We start from the raw sequence: 8642 nt of genomic DNA on the forward strand, positions 1-8642 counted from the left end.
TTCCTGATTCAGTTTTGAAATACTGTATATTTCTAGAAATTTATCCATTTCTTCTAGGTTGCCCAATTTGTTGGCATATAATTTTTCATAGTCTCTTATCCTTTGTATTTCTTTGGTGTCAATTGTTATTTCTTTTTTTATGGCTGACTTTATTCATTTCTATCCTCTTTTTTCTTTGATGAGTCTGGTTCATCAATTTTGTTCATCTTTTCAAAGAAACATCTCTTGGTTTCATTGATCTTTTCTATATTTTCTTTGAGTTTCTGTTTCATTTATTTCTGCTCTGATCTTTTATTTAAATCCTTCTACTAACTTTGGGTTTTGTTTGTTATTCTACTGCTAGTTTCTTGCAGCATAAGGTTAGGTTGTTTGAAACTTTTCTTTTTTCTTGAGGTAGGCCTGTATCACTCTAAACCTCCCTCTTAGAACTACTTTGGCTGTGTCCCAAATAATTTGGAGCATAGTCTTTTCATTTCCATTTATCTCCATGTTTTGTTTTGTTTTTTATTTCCTCTTTGATTTCTTCATTAACCCATTGGATGTTTAGTAGTATTTTGTTTGGCCTTCAGATGTTTGTGTTTTCTTAGTTTTTTTTTTTTTTTTCTTGTAATTAATTTATAGTTTAATGCCACTGTAGTTGTAAAAGATGCTTGCTATGATTTCAGTCTCCTTAAATTTATTGAGACTTGTTTTGTAGCCTAACATATGATCCATCATGAAGAATGTTCTATGTGCACTTGAAAAAATGTGTATTCTGCTGGTTTTTGATGAAATATTCTGTGTGTATGTCTTGAGTCCATCCTGTCTAATGTGTTGTTCAAAGCCACTGTTTCCTGGTTGATTTCCTGTCTGGATAATCTACTTATTGATGTAAGTCAGGTGTTAAAGTCTCCTACTATTATTGTATTACTGTCAATTTCTCCCTCTATATGTATTAATATTTGTTTTATGTATTTTGATATTCCAATGTTGAATGAAAAGAAATTTACAATTGTTATAACCTCGTGTTGGATTGATCTGTTTATCATTATGTAATATAGTCTCTTTTAACAGTCTTGGTTTTGAAGTGTATTTTGTCTTATATAATGAATGCTGACCTTTTTTTTTTCCTTTCATTTGCATGAAATATATTTTTCCACCCTTCACTTTTAGTCTATATGTGTCTTTAGGTCTGAAGTGATTCTCTTGTAGGCAGCATATAACTTTTTTAATCCGTTCTGTCTCCTTATATCTTTTGATTAGAAGATTTAAACCATTTACATTTATCTCTTTATTTATTATTTATTTATTTATTTATTTATTTTATTCATTTATTTATTTTTGGTTAATAGAATCTTTTATATTCGGGGTTTGGGGGGGAAACACCAAAAATCAAAAATGTTTTCCAACCACACACAGGAGGGTTATGGGTAGGGGGAAGTGTCTGTCCATCCAGCCCCAGCCCACAGCCCATGTGGTTTGGGCAGCAATAACTGGTATGGGATATGGGATAATGGCCCCCAAAATAAAAGAGGATGGGATAGTGGCCCCCAAAATAAAAAAGGGGTATGTGTATGTTTGGGGAGGAGAAGGGTGTAAAAACAGTGGGGAGTGGTGGGGGAAATTCACAGACCCAGTCAGTACTGGGAATACCACAGGTGGGAGGCCATTTCATAACATTTCTTGTTGATCATACCACTGTGGACCCCTTCTTTGCCCTTTAGAGTCATGGTGACTTAGCAGTCATGGTGACCGTGATATTAAAAATGGGAGCTCCACCAGGGATGACTGCCCAGATGGAGGGTGAATCCTTATAGCCTATGATAGCCAAATGCTGACAGGTCCCATCCACCATGAAGTTGATATAGGCATTCCACCCAGCCACAGCACTGTTAAAGGAGCTGCTTTCAGCACCGTTGCTGAGCCATGGGCTGGGCTCTGGGGCTTCAGGCTGTTGGGCTAAACCATTTACATTTAAAACAATTATTCGTCTCTCCCTTCCTGCTATCTTCTTTTTTTTTTTTTATGTTTTATTTATTTATTCCTGAGAGTCAGAGAGATAGAGAGAGGCAGAGGGAGAAGCAGGCTCCCCGCCTAGCAGGGAGCCTGATGCGGAACTCGATCCCAACACCCTGGGATCATGACCTGAGCCGAAGGCAGACACTTAACCATCTGAGCCACCCAGGCGTCCCCCTACTATCTTCTTTTTTATTAACATATAATGTATTATTTGTTTCAGAGGTACAAGTCTGTGATTCAAGAGTCTTGCACAATTCACAGCGCTCACCATAGCACATACCCTCTCCAATGTCTATCACACAGCCACCCCATCCCTCCCACCCCCCCACCACTCCAGCAACCCTCAGTTTGTTTCCTGAGATTAAGAATTCCTCATATCAGTGAGATCATATGATACATGTCTTTCTCTGATTGACTTATCTCGCTCAGCATAATACCCTCCAGTTCTATCCACGTCTTTGCAAATGGCAAGATTTCATTCCTTTGGATGGCTGCATAATATTCCATTGTATATATATACCACTTCTTCTTTATCCATTCATCTGTCAATGGACATCTTGGCTCTTTCCATAGTTTAGCTATTGTGGACATTGCTGCTATATCGGGATGCATGACCCCTTTGGATCCCTACATTTGTATCTTTGGGGTAAATACCCAGTAGTGCAATTGCGGGGTCGTATGGTAGCTCTATTTTCAACTTTTCAAGGAACCTCCATACTGTTTCCCAGAATGGCTGCACCAGCTTGCATTCCCACCAACAGTGTAGGAGGATGATTAACATAACATAATAAAATAAAAAATAATAATAATAAAATAAATAAAACAATTATTGATAGGTATGTAGTTATTGCCATTTATTGATGGTTTTCTGGTTGTTTTATACTTCTTCTCTGTTCCTTTCTTCTCTTGCTTTCCTTGTGATTGATGACTTTCTTTAGTATTATGTTTGGCTTTCTTTATCTTTATTTTTTATGTATCTGTTATAACCTTTTGGTTTGTGGTACTGTGAAGTTCATACATGATATCCTAAGTATATAACAGTCTAAGTTGATTGTTACTTAAGTTCAAACACATTCTAAAAGAACTTCATTTTTACTACCCCCTCCGAAGTTTATGCATATGTTGTCATATTTTACACATTTTGATTTTGTGAGTTCCCTTAACTTTTAGATAAATTTTATTTTACTATTTTTATCTTTTAACCTTCATACTAGCTTTATAAGTGATTCTTCTACTGCCTTTACTGTATATTTGCTTTTATTCATGAAATTTTTTCCTTTAATTTTTACTTCTCATAAATTTGATGAAATGATCTTGTATATTGTCATCTCCTGTGTAGACTGTGTGCACCTGGTGACTTTGGCTGGCTGGCTGGAGCTGTGGCTATTATGGGCTGGTGGTCTTGGGGCACTCTGTGTTACGGCTGCTCTTGTAGGATGGCTGGAGCTGAAGTGGGCATGGGCTAGGGCAGTCCTAGGACTCTGCAAAGTGCACCCTCACCAGACACCTGAAGCCAAAGTGGATGCAACCCAGGGTGTCCTGGGGCTCTTTGTGCAGAGGTCAACCTGGCCAGATAGCTGAAGCTGAAGTAGATGCAAGACAGGGCTTCTTGGGGTGCTTCACGTACAGGACCCACTGATGATGTGACTGGGGCTGAAGTGGGCATCAGCCAGGGTGTCATAGGATGCTTTGCACAGGGGTTGCCTTGGTGGGGTGGCTGGAACCAAGATGAGTGTGAGTATGGGCTGGAGGGCGGGAGGTGGGTCTCAGGGCACTCTGTGCAGCAGGCACCCTGGCAGAGCAGCTAGAACCAAAATAGTATGGGCCTGTATGTTACAGGGTGCTTTGTGCCTGTGTCACCTTGGCAAGACAACTGGTGCTATAGTGAGTGCTGACCAGGGATGTCCTGGTGTATGCTGCTTTGGGGACACCTTGGTAGGATGGCTGTGGCTGGTATAGGTCAGGAGCCAGGGCTCACTAAGGCAGTAGTCCAGCTAGGGTGCCCAGATCTTGCTCCTGTCCATGCTATCAAGGTGCAGGAGAACATAAACCATTGCACTCACTAGCCCATCAGACCTGGAAAGGGTTCTAGCAGTTTCCAGCTGTTTGGCAAGGTTCTAGGGCTGGTTCCTTTATATTCTAGCTGTCCTTTTAAACCTCAGCTCTTTTTGTGTGCCCCAGACCAGATAAAACTGCTTATAGTCCCAGGTACTATCTCTCCGCACTGCAGTTCACAGCATCAGAGGTGGAGGTTCCCTTTGTAACTGTGTCTCCGTGTCTCCATCTCTCTTCCCATTCTCTGTGTGGTCTCTCTATCTTTTGTTGTGCAAAAGCCATGCAGTTAGCCCTCAGTTCTTCTTCAGAAGGAATTGCTCTATAAGTAGATGTACATTTGGTATGTCCATGGAGGAGATAAGTTGAGGGTCTTCCTACATCTCCATGTTGGACCAGAACTCCCCATCCAAAAATATTTTATTTTTATTTTTATTATTATTATTCTTAGAGAGGGAGAGAAGAAGAGGCAGGGGGAGGAGTGGAGGGAGAGGGAGAGAGAGAATCCTAAGCAGGCTCCATGCCCAACACAGAGCCCTATGTGGAGCTCCATCTCACAATAGTATTTTTTTTAATTTTATTTTATTATGTTATGTTAATCCCCATACCTTACATCATTAGTTTTGATGTAGTGTTCCATGACTCATTGTTTGCGTATAACACCCAGTGCTCCATGCAGTATGGGCCCTCTTTAATACCCATCACCAGGCTAACCCATCCCCCCACCCCCCTCCCCTCTAGAACCCTCAGTTTGTTTCTCAGAGTCCATAGTCTCTCATGGTTCGTCTCCCCCTCTGCTTCCCCCCACAATAGTATTTTAATAGGTAGCTTTCAAATTTCTCAGTAAAAAGATCTTTCTGAATTTTTACTTTATTAATTTCTCATTTTACATTTTTATCAGGGAGCATTTGTAACTTTTCTATAGCATAGAGTTTAATATTATTTCAAAATGTATTATATAGGCAAATTTTTTGTCAATGTTCTATGTGTACTTGAGCAGAAGATATATTCTCTCTTATAGGGTGTAATATTTGAGACACCACCTTAAAATCTACTTTAAGGATATGCCACTGATGACTTTATGTCCATATTGTTTGGTTCACGTGACCTGTATTTAACTGTGAGTGAGTTAAGTCCCTATTAGTGTGTTTCTGTTTATTTCTTCTTGAATCTCCTATTTCTTCTTGAATCTCCCGTTTCTGTTTATGATTATTACTATCTTGAGTATTAGATATTCAGAATTCTCATATGTTATTGTGAATTGGGTCTTTCAGAATCTCAAGTTGTCTTATTTGACATATTTCTTTTTTATCCTGAATTTCTGAGTTTGATATCTAGAATGCAACCTCTAATTTCTTGATGTTTAAATATGTTTCCAGCATACCTTTGCCCTTTTATATTTAGGCTTCATGAGTCCTTTAATCATAGGTAGGTTTCTTGTATACAACACAGAGCTGAATTTTGTGTGCCAACTTACAAATCTTTTTTATAAGTGAGCGAAATTCATTTACATTTATTTATATGATTGATTTATTTTGTTCCAACTCTGCCATTTTATTGTGTTACATTTATGTGTGCATATGTAAGTATTATCTGGTCTAATTCCTTAGCTTTCTTTTTAATTCCTTTTGATGTGTAGATTGGTATTACTATTATATATTATTTATTTTACATTCTTTTGCTTTCTTTTGTTTTCCTTCCAGGTACTCTAATTATATGTATTATAGACATTCTTAGCCCTACACTATGTATGAATGTCTTTTTTCCTGACATTTATACTATTCTCTATTTCATCCTCATATTCCCATGAATTTTCAAGCACCTCTTCAATGTCCTTCATTAAATTTAAGTGAGCATATTGTCTCTTTGGTGCTTATAATTTAGCCATCATTTTTAAAATGATGTGGTATATTTCTTCAACATTTTTCCTGAGTTTGATTAATTCTTGTTTTATATTGTTCTGGTTTTTTTATACATTTATGTTCTGTTTTTGAATTTCTGATTCAAGACATTTATATTTGAAAATTCTTGTTGAAATATATTTTATTCAGGTTAGAATGCTGTGATATAGTTTTCTTCAGTCTTCTGTTTGTGACTAGGGGGAAAATTTTCATAATTTGAAAAATTTTTTTCTAGTTTTCTAGTTTTCTTCTTTCTGGAGCATTGTATGAATGTTGTTTTCCAGTTTCTGTTCATTTCCTAATTTCATTTCCCTTTGGAGGAGCTATAACAGGTGTGTGCACTCAGGGGCAAGTATGGGAGTCTAACAAAGTTTTCTAGTTCAAGACTGCCTTCTTCCATTGCTGTAGTAAATTGCAGTTTATTTATAGTGTTCTTTTACTTGGGGGTGGGGGAGGATAAGCTCAACAACAGCACCCAAATATGTCCATGTCATAATCACCCCACAACCTATATTACCTTATATGGAAAAGGGTTTTGTGATTAAGGCCCTTTGAGGTGGGAAGATTATCTTGGGTTATAAGAGTTGATCCAATGTAATCACAATGGTTCTTGTAAGAGTGACACAGGAGGAATCAGAGATAGAAAGAAATATGATGATGGAAGGAGATTTTTTAGTGATGCACTTTGAAGATGAGGAAAGTGGTTGCAAGCTAAGGCCACTGGCAGCTACTAGAAGCTTAAAATGGCAAGAGAAAGATTCTCCCCTAAAGCCTCCAGGAAAAAAAAAAAAAAAGAAAAAACAGTCTTATAATACTTTTGGCTAACCCCTTGACTTTAGCCTAGTGAAAATGTTTTCAGACTTCTAGTCTCAAAAACTATAAGAAAAAAGATTTGTGTTGTTTTAAGCCACCAAGTTATGATAATTTGTTATGTACCAATACAGTGGGAAATTAATAAAGGGTGTGACTTATAAATATGTAGTCTTCTGTATTTCAGCAGGATAATTTCTTTTCCTGTTTTCTTCTTTATCCTTACAACCAAATCTCCAAAAGATGCTTCCTCCTTCCAAATTATTCCCTATTCCATAGAAGTGGTGCCATACAGTACTGTTCCCTTGGACCCCACAACATTTAACCTTCTTCCTTCTGATTTCCTAAGGACAGGATCAATCTATGTGACATCAGATTTGTTCTCAGTGTTTATCATTGAGGATGGGATCTGTTTTTCTGAGTGAATGTACCTCTGATTTACCACACCTAGGTGTGGGATCTGGAGTTTTTTCTGGTGGATTGGGGTGTTTATTTTTCATATGGACAGGTAGTTTGAAGTTCACAGTGTTCTCCATCTTGTAGTTATGCTAAAGATCCAAGTTATGATTTTTTTTTGGTGGGGGAGATTTTAATTAGGTTATTACCATTATTCTGTGATATACCAGAAATCTAGGCAGAATCTACATATTGCTTCATATGAATGATGAGGATTTTGCTATATTAAATGAGAATTTATATATACATATATGTATAATTTTGCTATTGGTTATAATTGAAAATGGTATACTTGGATCTCCATCAGTATATGAAAAGTTCTTTCTGCTTAATACTTGGTCAGATAAGAATATTAGTAAGCAATACTACTTTTTTCTCCCTTTTCACCGCTCACATTCTCTCAGCTACACATCTACTTTCACTTCAACATTGCCATAGTGACAATCATTTACTTTCTGTTCTCCAATTACTTACTTTTTCCTGAGTTGCTCTAAAATTTCGTTCCTAGAAAACTATGTCTTTAGGATTTTATGAATCTTATTCAATATCAAGTCAAGTTTTGAGTTAGAATGATAGTATTTCTTTATCCATTAGAAAACTATAAGTCGGAGGGGGGAAAGATGGCGGAGGAGTAGGGGACCCTATTTCAACTGGTCCCCGGAATTGAGCTGGATACCTACCAGACCACTCTGAGCACCCACGAAACCAGCCTGAGATGTAAGAAGGTCTGGATCTCTACAAACAGAATATCACAGGCAGTTGGTTTTGAGGTACAAAGCGGAGAGCCATGATTCTGTCGGCAGATATCGGAGGATAAACGGCAGCAGGAGGGTGCCTGGCCGTGGGGATCCTACACTGCCGGTGAGTAACAGCCTTGCGCGCTGCGGACGGGGCACAGACTCGCAGACCGGTAGTGTCGGGAAAGGACTTTAGGGCAGCACTGGGGGTGGAAAACCAGACCAGCGGGGTCGCGCGCACGCGAACCGCAGCCCCCCAGACAGAAACCCGGAGCGACGGTCGCACGCACGCGAACTGCAGCCTCCGAGACGGAAACCCGGTGCGCCCGGTTCAGTCCGGTGAACTGCAACCCCTGGGGTGGAAACCCCAAGCGGCGGAGTCGTGCGTGCGCGAACTGGGAGCGGCTGGCGGTTTTAGAAGCACAAAGGGCAGAGACATGCCCCGACCTGGAGGCAGGACTGGGAGCCCTGCGGAGGGGCGCACAACCCAGGACGCTGCAGTTTATAGCAGCACGGACAGAAACGGAGACAGTGTGGCCTGGAGAGCTCACTGAAGAACAGACTGCGGTCTCTCTGCTCTGAGGCAGAGGGTTGGAAACGGTCTCTTCTGCTCTGACTCACGGAAGAGACACGGAAAGCCACCAGGGAAAGGCGCCAGAGAACAAAAGCCCCAAAGACTGATTCCCAC

General features: G+C 39.4%; 1 pseudogene; it reads right to left on the bottom strand.

Annotated features, from left to right (window-relative positions):
* Positions 1–1616: 1616 nt before the first annotated feature.
* On the bottom strand, positions 1617–7297 carry LOC116629074 (annotated as a pseudogene).
* Positions 7298–8642: the final 1345 nt, after the last annotated feature.

The sequence above is a fragment of the Phoca vitulina genome, unplaced genomic scaffold, assembly GCF_004348235.1.
Source record: "Phoca vitulina isolate PV1807 unplaced genomic scaffold, GSC_HSeal_1.0 scaffold3, whole genome shotgun sequence".
In the NCBI taxonomy this organism is placed as follows: Eukaryota; Metazoa; Chordata; class Mammalia; order Carnivora; family Phocidae; genus Phoca; species Phoca vitulina.